This window comes from Notolepis coatsorum (genome assembly GCF_963971535.1).
Source record: "Notolepis coatsorum genome assembly, chromosome: 17".
Lineage (NCBI taxonomy): Eukaryota > Metazoa > Chordata > Actinopteri > Aulopiformes > Paralepididae > Notolepis > Notolepis coatsorum.
The window spans coordinates 108,901,997-108,920,951 of NC_140181.1; positions in this window are offsets into that span (position 1 = coordinate 108,901,997).

An 18,955-nucleotide genomic window follows, 5' to 3' on the forward strand; every position below is an offset into this window, starting at 1 on the left:
GATGCTAACTATACATGAAGAATGCCATTCACATTAGCATGTAGCTAACAACACCAGAGATATTTTTGTGAGACTAAACTATCCGCTTTTGGTGGTAAATTGTGTTGATGTTGGTTTTGTTTCATCAACAAATGAGAGGCAGAACACAGTGAATGTATCCGTTTTGTTTATTGCACTTTTATTGCACTTTCTTTGCTGAAAAATAAATGCTACGTTGGCTAAATGGCTAACGCGAGGTATTTAAAGATGGTGGACTGTTGTTTTTAAGCAGGAAGTGTAGTGAGCGTTCAACCTTTTCTGATTGGTTGAAATGGCCTTCATGTCTGAACAACATCGCCACCTACTGCTTTGGAATTGTACTACATGTATATGACGTCACTCGGTGCGGAGTTTAAACCAGTCGTGTGGACAGAGTTTTATTTTTTTGCATAATTAAAAAAAAAAACTGTGTCTTACCCGTGATCGTGTGGACAGGGCCTCAGCCTTCACCATACGGACTAATAGAACGGCATGTCAGCCAGGTCCATCTACGGGCTCAAATTCCTCAGTAGCTCCGTATGAGACAGAAGCTCCTTTAATAAGTAGTATAGAATAGATGTTGCAATTATGCAACAGTGCAGTGCAATAAAAAGTAAAGTAAAATTATGCAAAGTGCAGGGCAATAAAATAGAATAGAATGGACAGAGTAAAATAATGCTACAGTACAATCAACAGTTTGCCTTTGAGAACCAATGGTTCTCGAGCCGTAACGGCACATGGGGCAGGAGCCTATCTCCTGTTTCCGTAGCGTGAGGCAGCTTGATGTACAAGTACACCCCTTGGACATGGCGCTAGTATGTCGCAAAGACTTCCCCCCCAAACCAACCCTTGATGTTGAGTGTCAAGCAGGGCGGCTATGGGTACCATTTTTAAATAGTCTTTGGTATGACTCTGCCGGGACTTGAACTCCCAGCCTCCCGAACTCAGGGCGGACACTCTACCCACGAGGCCACTGAGCCTTGTGGGTAGAACAGTGGAGTGTATTAAAAGGCTATGGTGAAGAGGTACGTTTTTAGCTTATTCTTTGAAAATATTAAGAGATCTAGCTTCCCTAATGTCCATAGGTAGTGTGTTCCATAACTTTGGTGCATAGTTTGCAAAGGCTGCATCCCCGATCCTCTTTAGACTGTAGTTTGGAACCTTCAATAGGACCAGTTGTTGTGAAGGATCAGATTAAACCGAATATATATATTTATTTATGGATATATATTTAATAGTATTTGTATATCGTTTGATATCCCCTGTATATTCCTTGTACAATATGCACTGAATATCCCTTTAGTCTACTAAACAGCCCATAATAGTTTCATTCTACCATTGGACGAGAACCTGGCGCCAGCAGCCATGCCCCTTGGTTCAAGTTCAATCGTGCCGACCAACATGTCGTGGCAAGCCCGGTTCCACGTAGGAATACGTCTGGCGAAATACGAATGGTACTATTTGTTCACAGCGCATATATATATGGCGCAAGTAAAGTAGAACTTTCTTTTAGTCCATTAGTTCTTTACCCTCCAACCTAGTAACAGACGCAAAGCCTCACCCACGACGCATGTGTGGTGCAGTAAGGCCTACTTGGCCTCAGAATAGGCATTGAGACATCGTGTGGATTAATAGTTGAATTGTCATAGTTTGGCACTATACCGTCGAGTTGGACGTATTTCTATTAAGCTAATAATAGTCTATTATGTATGGTGCATCGTTCGGTTAGAGTTATAAAGTGAGCAGTACCCCCATCGTTCCTGACGTTATCTGGAGATTTAACCAGGCTGGGCAGACCACGTGTGGTGCTTGCATCCGAGGAGCTCCGGGCCAGGACGAGTGGACCTGTACGTTGGATTACTTTACCCGGACGACGGCGAGCCTTCCACGGCTTGGATTATCTACATGCTTTGGGTGCTTTGATTATTCCATGGATAACGGCCAACACTGCTGAGTGTTGGAACTACCCCCCGGAGAGGAGTCCAGGTGAGACGGCGCTCTACCCCGAGTGAGGTCGCCTCACGTCTCTTCGTCTGTGGACCGGCAGCTACCGTCCACCAGAGGGTCCAGCTGTATTCATCTGCGGACCGAGGTTCTGTGGGCATCGTGTTCAGGACTCTGAATTCTCCCAAGAAATCGTCGGCCAGATGGGATACCGCCAGCGGCTCTTCTAACCCCCCCCCCCCTACTGTCTTACAACCAGCGGGACCCCCCCCCCCCTTAGTGTATCCAGCTATAATCATTTAAGTACCATCGCTATAGTTCCCTAAAGAACCAGGTTGTATATTTGCTCCCTGCGTAACCAGAGATTGGACATTCAATGTTGATTTACCTACGAATACTCATTTGCCATACAAGTGCATTTCAAATCATAAATGTCATTAAGTGAACGTTGTATATACCCTTTGCTATATAAAATATTCGATTTATACATTTGTGTGGACTTCGTTTCATCAGGTGGGAAAGTGTTCATCATATCTATATCATGTACTGGATGGCCAGAAGTTAAAGTACAAGCGGTAGTGGTTTAATAATACCATACTTATCAATACAGTCAGGGAATTGTACCCCTCAGTTACAATTGGTCCTTCGAGCCGGAGGGTAACTAGTGTAATATTAATATAGTGTTATTAATATTGAAATGGCCTATGATGAACACTCCACGAAACGGTCCTCCTAACGTAGAACGCCCACGGCGCAGACGACAGCCACCTCAGTACTTAGAGGATTACGCTGTCAGTCAACTACCTAGCCTTCGACAAACGGTAAACGCGGTAAAAGTAGAAAGTAAAATTATGTCTGACCTTAACAACCAGGTTTCCCCGACCACAGAGACCCTAGTGGGTTCTAATGTAACTGACCAAGCTCACGGTGGGGACCAGGAGGGAGCTGACATGCCTTTACCCCCCGCCAATACCGAAGAAGTAGTCCCCGACCAGCCCCGGGAGGAAGACAACCCTACAGAGAGAGAACTCTGCACGGAAGAACAGGAGGAGAGCGCCGAGGAAATAGAGCTCCAGGACTCCCCCACGAGCGGCTCACCCAGGAGCGGCTCACCTCTACAACCGTCTTCCCCCAGCGAAGCGGAGAGGATGCTACAACAGGCGTTCCTCGTCAGCCTGACAGCCTCTACCGAACGCGATCGACTTCAGGGTGAACGCGATCGACTTCAGGGCGAACGCGATCGACTCCAAGCACAGCAATGGAGCGAAGAAGAGCGCATACGCCTGGAGATGAGACGCCTTCAGACGGAAGAGAATATGGCAAGAGACCGGGCCGACGCCCAGCGCGCCGCTGCCGGTGCCCAAAGAGAAGCAGATCTCACCAAGCGCGAAGTCGAGCGCGACAAGTTACAAGCGCAGCTAATGGAGCAGCTGATCCTCAAGGCAACACCCTCTCCCTCCGCCAGGGGTTCAAGGAACTCGTCGAGACAACAGTCAAGGGCAGCGTCTCCTAACTGAGCAAGCGACCCTGAACTTGACCAACAGACCAAGCCTATACCCCCCGCAGACCCCCTTCCCAGACCGGTCCAAGCGAGACCCAGCTACAAGGAAGGAGCGGCATACACTGCGGAGAAGCTAAATAAACGACTACAGGATCTAGAGGACCTGATAGAAGAAGAAGAGGGAGAGGAGGAGAACCAAGCCCGACGACAGCACAGTACTCCACCGGACCAGGAGGTCCAGTACAGCCCAGGCTATACCCCCGCGGCACTGCGCTACAGACCCCCGACTCTATTCACGGGTGAGCACGACGCACGACCAGCCCCGAGGAATAGCACCTGGACCAGCGGGCCATGGTACCCTGTCGGTACCAGCCCACAGAGAGGCGCAAGAGGAGACTCGCCTAGGAGGTCTCTCCCCCAACGCTCGCCGATGTATCAGCCATCCACGGCGTCATACATTGCCACGCCGTCGTTCCCAGACTTCACCTATGAGAATCGAGCACAGTACACGGAGCTCCGGATGTGCTTAGAGACAATGATGGTGGATGTCGCTGATGAACGCCACAAGTATGCAATATTACTGAAGCACCTGAAAGTACCGCGAGCGCACAATATAGCGCTAGCCTATGCCACCTCTACGACCCCATACACCGCGGCCCTAGCAGCGCTGGACCAGAGATATGGACGTATATGGGATTACGTAATCCAAGAGATAAGGCATATTGATCGCCTACCCCCAGCAACAGACAATAGCTCATTAGACGACCTGTCAATCAAAGTGCAGTCCCTGGTAGGGATGCTGGGAGCGCAACGGGAAAAGGGCATGCATGAGCTATACGCCAACTCTAACATCGAGAGGATTTTGGAGAAGCTGCCACCCGCAAGACAAGAGCGTTTTAGGCGGCAGAGAGACCACCGGGATCCTAACGGCCCGAACCATCCCTCCTTGATCTAGCCGACTTCCTGGCGAGAGAAGTCAGCAGCTTACGACTGGATACGTTCGGGCGGAGCACGCCAAGCTCCAGAGAGGGACCCAGGAGAATAAACGATGGAAGAAGATCGGTGACTGTCATGCACCAATCAGAGTCAGTACCGAGCAGTAAGAGCCACAGTACCCCCTCGAGAAAAGAGAAGTGGAAGATGGTGTGCCCCTACTGTGAGAAAGAACACTGGCTGTCACAATGTGACCTGTTCACAAAGATGAATGCAGAAGAAGTGAGTCAATGGATAAAGTCCAACAGGCGCTGTTACCGATGTGCGCGCAGTCACATGGCAGCCGAATGCCGCCTAAAGAAAAGGTGCAGTCGGTGCGACGGAGCCCATCTAGATATACTACACGACAGTAACAGAAGACGGCCTTCACTGTCCTGCACCATCGAGCGGCACCAAGGCAAGTGTCATGTACATTGACCCCGCCAGCAGCAGCGGCGCCCAAGTGCTCTTAAAGGTAGTGCGTGTGACATTGAGCTACCAAGATAAAGTCATGGACACTTACGCCGTCCTTGATGACGGGTCAGAGAAGACCCTTCTGCTCGCGTCCGCTGCGGCCCAGCTGGGACTGCGGGGGAGCGAGAACCAAATGACGATTCGGACAATAAGAAGAGATTTAAAGACGATAAAGGGCGAGAATGTCTCCTTCACTATCGCAGCAAGCGGGCAGCCAGAGCGACGGTATAGGATTACAAATGCTTTCACCAGCCAAGAAATAGGACTATCGCAGTACACCTACCCCATCGCCAAGCTGATGGATAAATATGTGCACCTGCGTCAACTACCTATCCCGCTCATAGACGGCGCCACCCCGACCCTGCTGATAGGCTCCGACCATGCAGAACTCATAGTCCCGATTGACCGGGTCCATACAGGACCCCGAGGCTGTCCTGCAGCAGTCGAGACCCGCCTAGGGTGGACACTACAAGGCCCCCTCGCTAAATCTCTCAACCGAACAGCAGCCACTAGCTGCCTCCACTCCAGAACGACAGAAGAAGACACCACTCTCCTGCAGCATGTCGAGAGGCTATGGACATTAGAGACAATGCCCTTTAAGAACGAAAAGAAAGACATTCGTTCTAAAGAAGACATTTACGCCATCAACCTACTCGAGCAAGGGACAAAGAGAGTCACAGTCGGCGGAGTGATGAGATACGCAACTCCACTCCTGAGGCGAGAGGGAATGCCCACCTTTCACGCGAAGAAAGACGCCACGGAGCGCTATCTATTGAACACAGAGCGGCGCCTAGCCAAAGACCCCGCTCAAGAGAGTGTGTACCGCGCTGAGATTGAGAAGCTAATCACAGCGGGACACGTGACAAAGATTGACATTAAAGAGGCCGATCAGACGACCGAATCATGGTACGTGCCGCACCACAAGGTCCACCACAACGGCAAGGATCGCATTGTGTTTAACTGCAGCTACCAGATCGGATCCCAAAATCTGAATAAAGAGCTCTTGCCCGGCCCCACACTCGGCCCCTCCCTACTGGGCGTGCTACTGCGCTTCCGCCAGGACAAGGTGGCTATCAGCGGGGATATCAAAGGGATGTTCCTGCAGGTGAGACTAGTGGAGGAGGACAAGCCCCTGCTGCGGTTCCTATGGAGAGAGAGGATCGGAGATGAGAACCCAGCCATCTACCAGTGGGAAGTACTCCCCTTCGGAACCACATGCAGCCCGTGCTGTGCTACATTTGCACTACAGAAACACGTCGCAGAGGACCCAGCAGCAGATGAAGAGGTCCGACACAGTGTGAAGAACAGTTTCTACGTGGACAACTGTTTACAAAGCGTTTCGACTCAAGAAGAAGCCGAGGCTCTCCTAATCAAGCTACGCGCCTCCCTGATCAAAGGCGGCTTTGATCTCAGGCAGTGGGCCAGCAGTGACCCGCACGTATTGCGCAGCCTCTCCCCCGCGGACAAGGCTGCCAGCAGCGAGACCTGGATGGCGACCATCCCAGGAGAAGCCCAAGAAATGACACTAGGACTAGTCTGGCGCTTCAAAACAGACTCGCTCCACTATAGACACAAACCCCTGACTCCAGAGCAGGGAAGGTCGACGGCGACACCGACCACCAGACGGAGTGTGTACAGAACACTCGCCAGACAATATGACCCGTTGGGATGTATTCTACCTTACACCACCAGGGCAAAGATGATTGTACGAGCACTATGGGACAAGGACCAGGGCTGGGACGACCCAATACCCGCACACCTTGCCTCCACATGGAGAGAGTGGGAGACGGAGCTCCGCTCACTCCCAGGCGTTAATATACGCCGCAGCTACTTCCCATCCACAGTGAGGCCAGAGACATGCAAGATGGATCTACACGTCTTCAGTGACGCCTCCGAAGTAGCCTATGGATCGGTGGCCTACTTGCGTGCCCAAGAGAAGGGAGGAGAGATACACACCGCTTTCATCCTGGCTCGCTCAAGAATAGCCCCACGAAAGCAACAATCTATCCCGCGTCTAGAGCTCTGCGCAGCCCTAGCAGGAGCGCATCTAGCCACGTTAATCCAACGTGAACTCACCATTCCGGTGCACAGAACAATCTTGTGGTCAGATTCCACGACAGTACTCACATGGATCAAGTCTGATTCATGCAGATACAAAGTCTTCGTGGGAGTCAGAGTCACCGAGATTCAAGAGTTAACAGAAGCAGCGAGCTGGCGGTATGTGGACACCAAACACAACCCAGCTGACGTCATCACCCGGGGAATGTCCCTGGACGACCTCACCCGTCGCAACATCTACAGTGACGGACCAGAATTCCTCAAGCTCCCGGAAGAAGAGTGGCCTACGCCCACCCCACGGGAAGCAAGTAAAGAGGAGGCTGAGAACAAGAAACCTATGTTCTGTGGACTGAGCACAATCGCCTCCACAGACCCCAACATAGATGACTGCATTACCCTACAGAGTGCGCAGCTAAAGACATTCCTGTGGCACCACCCAGAGATTCAGTCTACCACTGACATTTCAGCAGCTGACTACGAAGAAGCAGAACTTCTTCTACTACAGCGAGCCCAGAGAGACTCGTTCCCCGATGAGCTAGACTGTCTACAGGGAGGAAAGCCCGTCCCATCAGATAGCAGACTGCTCCACCTGGCACCCGAGAGTGACGCCCATAATCTCATCAGAGTGGGTGGTCGCCTGCGGAGAGCCCCCGATCTACCGGATGACATTAAGTACCCGATAGTCTTGAACAGCCGACACAAGGTCACAGAGCTGATCATAAAGAAATACGACGAGGATGTACACCACGCAGGAGCAGAGAGAGTCTTCGCGGAGATCAGACGTCGCTATTGGATACTTCAAGGAAGAGAAGCGGTGCGACGCTTCCAGCGAACCTGTCTAGACTGCCGAAAGTGGCGCGCGCAGCCCAGCATACCACGGATGGCTGACCTACCCCCCTGTCGCCTCCGACTCGGCGACAAGCCATTCCACTCCACAGGTATGGACTGTTTTGGCCCGTTGTATATAAAGAAAGGAAGAGGAACCGAGAAGCGGTGGGGTATTGTATTCAAATGCATGACCACCAGAGCGATCCATATCGAACTCCTTCCGACCATGAGCACAGACTCATTCCTTATGGCCTTCCGAAGATTCACATCACGGAAAGGAAAACCGTCTACATTGTTGTCTGATCACGGGACAAACTTCAAAGGCGGAGAAAGAGAGCTGAGAGAGAGCTTCCAAGCTATGGGCCCAGAACTTAAGACCCACCTCGCTCCATCCCAGATTGACTTCCAGTTTAATCCCCCGAACGCACCCCACTTCGGTGGAACCTGGGAAAGAGAAGTACGTTCTATAAAGACAGCCCTGTACGCCGTGCTTGGGGCCCAGACTGTGGCGGAGGAAGTCCTAATGACAGTCCTCACGGAGATCGAGGGAGTATTGAACTCCAAGCCCCTCGGCTACGTCTCCAGTGGTGTAGCAGATGTCGACCCAGTCACCCCCAACACACTCTTAATGGGGCGGCTGGACCCCGCGCTACCCCAGACAATGTACAGGCCTGAAGAAGCGAACGGCCGAAGAATGTGGAGGTACAGTCAAGTACTAGCTGACAAGTTTTGGAGCAGCTTCCTACTCCACTACCTACCGTCTCTACAGACCCGCCAGAAGTGGGTAAAAGAGAGAGACAATTTGACAGAAGGAACAGTCGTCATGATTATCGACCAGTCACTACCCAGAGCTATGTGGCCGGCTGGCCGCGTAAGCAAAGTGATCACCGGTGCCGATGGCAAGGTCCGAGCAGCTGAAGTGCTCGTCCAAGGGCGAACTTACACACGACCCGTGGCGAGGCTAATAGAACTGCCCCGACTCCCAGACACTATCGATGATGACCATGACCCCATGACTTTGTGAGTTGACTGACCCTTACAGCGGACCTTGAGTGGTAGACAGTGCGGTTAATCTGTCTCTGCTTAGCTAATTAGGTGGGACTAATTAGGGGGCGGCTGTTGTGAAGGATCAGATTAAACCGAATATATATATTTATTTATGGATATATATTTAATAGTATTTGTATATCGTTTGATATTCCCTGTATATTCCTTGTACAATATGCACTGAATATCCCTTTAGTCTACTAAACAGCCCATAATAGTTTCATTCTACCATTGGACGAGAACCTGGCGCCAGCAGCCATGCCCCTTGGTTCAAGTTCAATCGTGCCGACCAACATGTCGTGGCAAGCCCGGTTCCGCGTAGGAATACGTCTGGCGAAATACGAATGGTACTATTTGTTCACAGCGCATATATATATGGCGCAAGTAAAGTAGAACTTTCTTTTAGTCCATTAGTTCTTTACCCTCCAACCTAGTAACAGACGCAAAGCCTCACCCACGACGCACGTGTGGTGCAGTAAGGCCTACTTGGCCTCAGAATAGGCATTGAGACATCGTGTGGATTAATAGTTGAATTGTCATAGTTTGGCACTATACCGTCGAGTTGGACGTATTTCTATTAAGCTAATAATAGTCTATTATGTATGGTGCATCGTTCGGTTAGAGTTATAAAGTGAGCAGTACCCCCATCGTTCCTGACGTTATCTGGAGTCTTAACCAGGCTGGGCAGACCACGTGTGGTGCTTGCATCCGAGGAGCTCCGGGCCAGGACGAGTGGACCTGTACGTTGGATTACTTTACCCGGACGACGGCGAGCCTTCCACGGCTTGGATTATCTACATGCTTTGGGTGCTTTGATTATTCCATGGATAACGGCCAACACTGCTGAGTGTTGGAACTACCCCCCGGAGAGGAGTCCAGGTGAGACGGCGCTCTACCCCGAGTGAGGTCGCCTCACGTCTCTTCGTCTGTGGACCGGCAGCTACCGTCCACCAGAGGGTCCAGCTGTATTCATCTGCGGACCGAGGTTCTGTGGGCATCGTGTTCAGGACTCTGAATTCTCCCAAGAAATCGTCGGCCAGATGGGATACCGCCAGCGGCTCTTCTAACCCCCCCCCCCCTACTGTCTTACAACCAGCGGGACCCCCCCCCCCCCCTTAGTGTATCCAGCTATAATCATTTAAGTACCATCGCTATAGTTCCCTAAAGAACCAGGTTGTATATTTGCTCCCTGCGTAACCAGAGATTGGACATTCAATGTTGATTTACCTACGAATACTCATTTGCCATACAAGTGCATTTCAAATCATAAATGTCATTAAGTGAACGTTGTATATACCCTTTGCTATATAAAATATTCGATTTATACATTTGTGTGGACTTCGTTTCATCAGGTGGGAAAGTGTTCATCATATCTATATCATGTACTGGATGGCCAGAAGTTAAAGTACAAGCGGTAGTGGTTTAATAATACCATACTTATCAATACAGTCAGGGAATTGTACCCCTCAGTTACACCAGTAGTAGATGATCGCAATGTTCTAGGAGGCACATATATGACTAGAGAATTTGCAATGTAGCTTGGTCCTGTTCCATTTAGAGCCTTGTATATAAGGAGGAGGACCTTGAAATCGATTCTAAATGTTACCGGAAGCCAGTGTGGGTTAGCTAATACTGGACTGATGTGGTCTCTCGTCTTGGTTCTAGTTAGTAGCCTAGCTGCTGAATTTTTTATGAACTGAGTAAAATAATATAACACAATTATACACAATACACAATGAATCTATACCAAATGGAATATTACTATTATTAAATACCATTCCCAATACAATTACTCAAATAATAATATCCCGACACAAATTGTACTTTACCTGCACTATTCATATTCTCCCTACTTTTATACACTTCCTATCAAATTCATGTGTCAGTTCTATGCAAATTTTTATCTCACTACCTCTTATGCACTGTAATTTTAAGAGAGCTGCTCTCTGTTGTAATATAAAACTGAACTTTGTAAAGAAACTCAAAGTTGAGTGATGCACTTGTGAGGTTCTGTCCTTGCCTTCTCACTCGTTCTGTTCCTTTAACCACCCTCGCTTTGTTTTCATTCATTTTTTCTGTCAAGTATTTCAATTCCCTCGTTCACACGTTTCTCCCCGTTGACGTCATCTGAGACGTCGCTGATTGGTTCTCTCACTTCCCCACGCTTTTCAATCACATTCCCCAGCTGTCACTGCTTTTCAATCAATCGATCCCTCATTATTTATACCCCGTTTTCCCCACCCTAAGTTGTTGGTTCGTCTTGATTTGTCGCTGGATGTTTTTCCCCGTTGCTTCTGTTTCACTGTGCTATTCTCCAGGAATTCCTAGAAGCCTTCGCTTGGATACCTGCTCCGTGGCGCGCGCTCGCCTCCACTGTTGTTCCTGTTCCTTTACGCAGCTCGTCTGGGTGAGTTTTTCTAGATTGACTGTCTTGACCTATTTCCGATTTTCGTGTGTAACCTTTACACTGAAGTCTACCACCTTTTTGTCAGACAGTCACTCACCCAGCCATTATCATTTTTGCTCTTTCCTTATGGAATAATATTTTTGGGATCTTCCACCTCCCACTGTGTATTTACACGAAGATATTATTTCACATTTGGACTGTGTTTGGATTTTTGCTCACTGTGTATTTACACGAAGATATTGTTTCACATTTGGACTGTGTTTGGATTTTTGCTCACTGTGTGTTTACACGAAGATAGTATTTCACATTTGGACGGTGTTTGGATTTTTGCTCTCTGTGTGTTTACATGAAGATATTCACTTGGGCTGTTTTTGGAATATTGCACATCACTGTGTTGTTTAACACGAAGAATATAACACCCTGTCCTCCAGCTCGTTTCAAGTCTGCTCTGTCACTGACCCGTTCCCTCTCTCCCTCTCTCGGTCTTGCACAACATCTGAGAGGTCCGCCGTGAGAGTCTGCAGAGCGGTATAGAGGTCTGCTCCTGCTTCCCAAGACTACCCTTCCGGGAGAAGCTGCAGAGCAGCAGAACTTTGCCCCTTGTTCATTGTACCTGTTCTTGTTGACCTGCTTTCCCTGTTTCACTTATTCTTATTATCAAATAAACAAGCCCTCGTATTTGGCAACTCTGAATCCTACTCTCTTGTGTCGTTAGCGTTTGGGGTCGGTGTCAAACCATAACATTACGAACCAACCATGACGACCCCAGCCGACACAGAGGGGGTCAGAACCGCACTTGCATTTCAAGTCGAGTTGACCAGGGATCACGGTCTCCAACTAGAGCGGGCTGCGGCTGCGGTGCAGAACCTCAGGGACCAGGTCCTGCCTATGCAGGGTTCAATGGCCGCTATGGCGGGACAACAGTCTGAGATTCTCGCCCAGCTTAACTCGCTGGGCGACGCCGTTAATACTTTTCATCTCTCACACCCTTCAGGAACATTCCCCGCAGCCCCAGCAGATCTCGCACCTCGGGAACCCCTTCTCTCCGCCCCACGGCTGTTCGACGGTAATCCCGAGGAGTGTGCCACATTCATCATGCAATGTGAGTTGGTTTTCCGTCATCAACCAAGCCGTTTTTCTGCTCATGGGTCCCGAGTGGCTTTTATAACCAACCTACTTTCAGGCCATGCTGCCCAGTGGGTCACTTCCTCCTGGGCAATGGAAGCAGATTTTTTGTTCTCCTACCCAGACTTCGTGGCGGAGCTCCGCAGAGTGTTCCACCATCCAGCCCGAGGTCTGGACCCTGGAGCCCGGTTGGGGACCTTCCGACAAGGGAGCAGCAGGGTGACGGACTATGTCATGGAGTTTCGACTGGCGGCGGTGGAGAGTGGATGGAACGAACCTGCTCTTCGCCTAACCTTCATAAGGGGGCTCAGTGACGCAGTCCGGGACCAGCTCGCTACCAGGGAGGTGCCCGACTCCCTCGAGGAGCTGTTTAGCCTTGTCATCCGTATTGACGGACGCCTCCTGGAGAGAAGGCGCGAGAGGACCCGGCTGTCACCTCCTGAAGAACCCCGGACTCCTGGACGCCCCGTCCCCAACACTACTGATGGTAACAGGCTTCCCCGTCCGGTGCGCGAGGAGGAACCCATGCAGCTGGGACGCTCTCATCTGAGCCAGGCGGAGCGTCAGGCAAGGCTCAGGTCCGGTCTCTGCCTCTACTGCGGAGGTGCGGGACACCGTATCGCCGACTGCCCTATCCGGCCAAAAGATCGGGCTCACCAAGACCCCGGGAGATCCTGGTGAGCCGTTTTTCCCATTCCCAGCGCCGCGCACCACCTGACCATCTGTTGAGCGTCACCCTGGCCTGGGGGGACCAACGTGCCACGGTGGAGGCCCTCATCGACTCTGGGGCAGACGAGAACTTCCTCGACTTCGAGTTTGCCACCCAAGCCAACATACCTCTTGAGGCCCTTGTGAGGCCCTTGGAGATCTTTTCGTTGGACCAACACCGCCTGGCCGACATCTCTCAACGGACCGGCCCAGTCTTGCTGACCATTGCCGGGAACCACGTAGAGAGGATCCAGTTCCTCATTACCCAATCCCCCCTTGTCCCGGTGGTCCTGGGTAGGCCCTGGCTCGCGCTGCACGAGCCCCACATCGCCTGGGCCTCCGGTACCATCAGGGGCTGGAGCTCCTCCTGTCACGCCCGCTGTCTACAGGCGGCGTCTTGTCCCCCGCCCCGGAGACCGGCTGGTGAGTTGCCCCCGGATCCCTCGTCCATCCCTCCCGAGTACCACGACCTCATGGAGGTATTCAGTAAGACCAGGGCTCAGTCCCTTCCACCTCACCGCCCCTATGACTGCGCCATCGACCTCCGCCAAGGGGCTCCCCTTCCCGGCAGCCGCCTCTACAGTCTGACTGTCCCGGAGAAGAAGGCGATGGATCTCTACATCTCTGAGTCATTGGAAGCAGGACTCATTCGGCCTTCCTCCTCCCCGGTGGCGGCCGGGTTCTTCTTTGTTGGTAAGAAGGATGGGGACCTGCGACCCTGCATCGACTATCGTCAGCTCAACGAGATCACCATCAAGAACAAATACCCCCTACCTCTCATGAGCTCCACCTTCGAGCCACTGACCCAGGCCTCGTTCTTCACCAAGCTGGATCTCCGAAGTGCCTATCATCTTGTCCGTATCCGTGAGGGCGATGAATGGAAGACCGCCTTCAAGACCCCCAGGGGCCACTATGAGTACCTTGTGATGCCGTTCGGCCTCACCAACGCCCCGGCGGTATTCCAGGCACTCATGAACGATGTCCTCCGTGACATGCTGGAGGTGTTCGTGGTGGTGTACCTGGACGACATTCTTATCTTTTCCAGGACCCTCGAGGAACACATCCTGCATGTCCGCCGGGTGCTGGAGCGCCTCCTCCACAATCGGCTCTTCGTTAAGGCGGAGAAGTGCCGTTTCCACTCCAACTCCGTCGACTACCTGGGCTTCATCGTGGAGAAGGGCTTGACCCGAGCGGATCCTCGCAAGATCCAGGCTGTGGAGGATTGGCCGGAACCCACCACTCGGAAGGAGCTACAGAGTTTCCTCGGGTTCGCAAACTTCTACCGAAGGTTCATCCGGAACTACAGCCAAGTGGCGGAGCCTCTTACCAAGCTGACCTCCCCCGCTCTGCCGTTCGACTGGTCCCCAGCGGCATGCGCTGCGTTCCGCTCCCTCAAGAGAAGGTTCACTTCCGCTCCTATCCTGCTCCACCCTGACCCCAAGAGACAGTTCATCGTGGAGGTGGACGCCTCGGATTCTGGCCTGGGCGCTGTCCTATCCCAGCGTTCTCCTTCCGACCAGAAGGTACATCCTTGCGCCTTCTACTCGCGTCGCTTCCTCCCCGCCGAGAGGAACTACGACACCGGCAATCGGGAGCTACTGGCGGTCGTGGCTGCTCTGGAGGAGTGGCGTCATTGGCTAGAGGGTGCCGAGGAGCCTTTTACCATCTGGACGGACCACAAGAACCTAACGTTCATCCGCGCTTCCAGGCGCCTCAACGGTCGGCAGGCGAGATGGGCCAGTTTCCTCAGTCGGTTCGACTTCTCGCTGACCTTCCGCCCCGGTTCCCGCAACACGAAGGCCGACTCCCTGTCCCGGATGCACTCCAAGGGGGCTCCACCCTCTGAGGACCCATCTCCCATCATCCCGGAGGCCCGAGTGGTTGGAGCCATCACCTTGGGCATCGAGGGTGTGGTGAGGCGTGCCCTACGCTTCCAACGTGCTCCAAGCAACGTCCCTAGGAGCCGTCTCTTCGTCCCTGACTCTGTCCGGTCCCAGGTACTGCTGTGGGGCCATACCAGCCGGTTCGCCTGCCACCCAGGCGTCCATCGCACGTTCTCCTTCCTGGCTCGTCGTTTCTGGTGGCCCACCATGCGGAACGACGTCAAGGAGTTCGTATTGGCCTGCGCGGTCTGTGCCCGCAGCAAGGCCTCTCACCAGGCACCCTCCGGGCTCTTGCAGCCACTTCCCGTTCCAAGCCGTCCGTGGTCACATGTGGCGCTCGACTTCGTCACTGGACTACCCTCCTCCCAGGGGAACACCTGCCTTCTGACCGTGGTGGATCGATTCAGCAAGGGGGTCCACCTCGTGGCCCTCTCCAAGCTTCCCTCAGCAGCCGAGACGGCGGACCTCCTGACGCACCACGTGTTCCGCCTTCACGGTTTTCCCCAGGACATCGTCTCTGACCGGGGGCCCCAGTTCACCTCCCAGGTATGGCGGGCTTTCTGCAAGGGATTGGGGGCAACGGTCAGTCTCTCCTCTGGCTACCATCCCCAGACAAACGGGCAGACGGAGAGGATGAACCAGAGCGTGGAGTCTGCTCTTCGGTGTGTGGCAGCCGAGAGGCCGGCATCCTGGAGTCGTTTCCTTCCCTGGGTTGAATACTCGATCAACTCAATGGTCAGTTCCGCCACCGGCCTCTCCCCTTTTGAGGCCTCCCTGGGCTACCAGCCCCCTCTTTTTCCCGCACTGGAGACGGAAGTGGCAGTTCCCTCCGTGCAGGTCCACCTCGACCGCTGCCGTCGCGTTTGGGAGATCACCAGGACCGCGCTGCTCCGGACATCTGAGCACGCCTGTCGTGGTGCCGACCGGCGCCGGGTTCCCGCGCCGACTTACCGCCCTGGGCAGAGGGTGTGGCTCTCCGCGAAGGACCTCCCGCTACGGTCCTCGGCCAAGAAGCTCAACCCTCGCTTCGTCGGTCCTTTCGAGGTCCTAAAGGTACTCAGTCCGGCGGCCCTGCGCCTGAAGCTTCCTGCATCCATGCACATCCACCCTGTGTTCCATGTCTCCCGGGTTAAGCCCGTCTCCCTCAGTCCCCTTATGCCTCCAGCTCCTGATCCACCGCCTCCTGTGCTAGTGGATGGTCACCCCCAGTGGCAGGTCCGCCGGTTGATGGGCGTTCGTCGGCGGGGCCGGGGGTTCCAATACCTGGTGGACTGGGAGGGTTACGGCCCGGAGGAGCGTAGCTGGGTCTCCCGGCAGCTCATCGTGGATCCCGGCTTGATCACCGACTTCCATCGGGCCCATCCTGGCGAGCCGGGTCGGCCTGGTCGCCGGGTGGCTCCCGTGGAGGGGGGGGGTACTGTGAGGTTCTGTCCTTGCCTTCTCACTCGTTCTGTTCCTTTAACCACCCTCGCTTTGTTTTCATTCATTTTTTCTGTCAAGTATTTCAATTCCCTCGTTCACACGTTTCTCCCCGTTGACGTCATCTGAGACGTCGCTGATTGGTTCTCTCACTTCCCCACGCTTTTCAATCACATTCCCCAGCTGTCACTGCTTTTCAATCAATCGATCCCTCATTATTTATACCCCGTTTTCCCCACCCTAAGTTGTTGGTTCGTCTTGATTTGTCGCTGGATGTTTTTCCCCGTTGCTTCTGTTTCACTGTGCTATTCTCCAGGAATTCCTAGAAGCCTTCGCTTGGATACCTGCTCCGTGGCGCGCGCTCGCCTCCACTGTTGTTCCTGTTCCTTTACGCAGCTCGTCTGGGTGAGTTTTTCTAGATTGACTGTCTTGACCTATTTCCGATTTTCGTGTGTAACCTTTACACTGAAGTCTACCACCTTTTTGTCAGACAGTCACTCACCCAGCCATTATCATTTTTGCTCTTTCCTTATGGAATAATATTTTTGGGATCTTCCACCTCCCACTGTGTATTTACACGAAGATATTATTTCACATTTGGACTGTGTTTGGATTTTTGCTCACTGTGTATTTACACGAAGATATTGTTTCACATTTGGACTGTGTTTGGATTTTTGCTCACAGTGTGTTTACACGAAGATAGTATTTCACATTTGGACGGTGTTTGGATTTTTGCTCTCTGTGTGTTTACATGAAGATATTCACTTGGGCTGTTTTTGGAATATTGCACATCACTGTGTTGTTTAACACGAAGAATATAACACCCTGTCCTCCAGCTCGTTTCAAGTCTGCTCTGTCACTGACCCGTTCCCTCTCTCCCTCTCTCGGTCTTGCACAACATCTGAGAGGTCCGCCGTGAGAGTCTGCAGAGCGGTATAGAGGTCTGCTCCTGCTTCCCAAGACTACCCTTCCGGGAGAAGCTGCAGAGCAGCAGAACTTTGCCCCTTGTTCATTGTACCTGTTCTTGTTGACCTGCTTTCCCTGTTTCACTTATTCTTATTATCAAATAAACAAGCCCTCGTATTTGGCAACTCTGAATCCTACTCTCTTGTGTCGTTAGCGTTTGGGGTCGGTGTCAAACCATAACATTACTGCTCTTTTGTTAAGTTGAGAGCGACGCACTGCACTGTTCTATAAGGTAATTTAGAACTGAACTTTGTAAAGAAACTCAGTGTTAAGAGCGATGCACTGCTCTGTTGTTCTAATAAGTGTTATGAGTGATGCTCTGTTGTAAATGTTGTTGTATATTTTTATTGAACTATTTTATCACACTTTTTTACTCTTATTATATTTTATTATTTTTAGAATTGCCTATTTTTAAACTGAATCAAACCGCACTTTTTTACTCTGTCTATTCTATTTTATATTTGTATTACTGGATGAAACCGTAAACAGAGAGGCCTATTGGGATGTTAGATCACAGCCTGTACGGAGACCTTTCTGCCTGCATCACAGCCTGTACGGAGACCTTTCTGCCTGCATCACAGCCTGTACAGAGACCTTTCTGCCTGCATCACAGCCTGTACGGAGACCTTTCTGCCTGCATCACAGCCTGTTCGGAGACCTTTCTGCCTGCATCACAGCCTGTACGGAGACCTTTCTGCCTGCATCACAGCCTGTACACTTGTACGGAGACCTTTCTGCCTGCATCACAGCCTGTACAGAGACCTTTCTGCCTGCATCACAGCCTGTACGGAGACCTTTCTGCCTGCATCACAGCCTGTACGGAGACCTTTCTGCCCACACATCACTACAGAGTAGTGGAAGGCGGTACAGCACATCACTGGTAACAGACTCCCGACCATCCAGGATATCTTTCATCATCATCCCCAGTGTTGTCTCAACACAGGTTGAGAATTTACTCATGGTGTTGGGTGGCTTTCTACATTTATTTTTATAGTTATTGTTTTTAAATCTTACTTGACCTTTATATGACGAGTGCTCTAATGCGTCTAGTGCTCTTACTTACTCTCTGCTGAGCTGACCTGTTCTCTCATGCAACACATTTCATTGTACCACTGACCTTGTGTTAACATACATATGACAAAATAAACTTGAACTTGAAATTGATCCAACCTCCAGTGGAACAGCTCTCAAAGTCGGAATTTGAAGTAGAAAAATCAGGTTTGATCTCTCAACTTCGGCATACACTATAAACTGCATTGTTTTAATCTCAATACCAGTGTGGCCTAATATTTTTTTTATTTTACCTTTATTTTACCAGGTAGTCACTTGAGATCAAAGATCTCTTTTTCGAGCAAGACCTGGCCATATAACAATATAACAGTTCTTAAGTATGTATAGTGCTCAGAAACCATCCAGATATATAACACATAGCCTATAATAACCACAAACCATCCAGCTATATAACACATAGCCTATAATAATCACAAACCATCCAGCTATATACCTAACCACAAAACCCTTTTTCTTTTTTCATAATTGGAATTTTCTATACACAAAGATATTATGTAAAAATTAGGGCTGTCAAAATTAATGCTTTAACTTTGG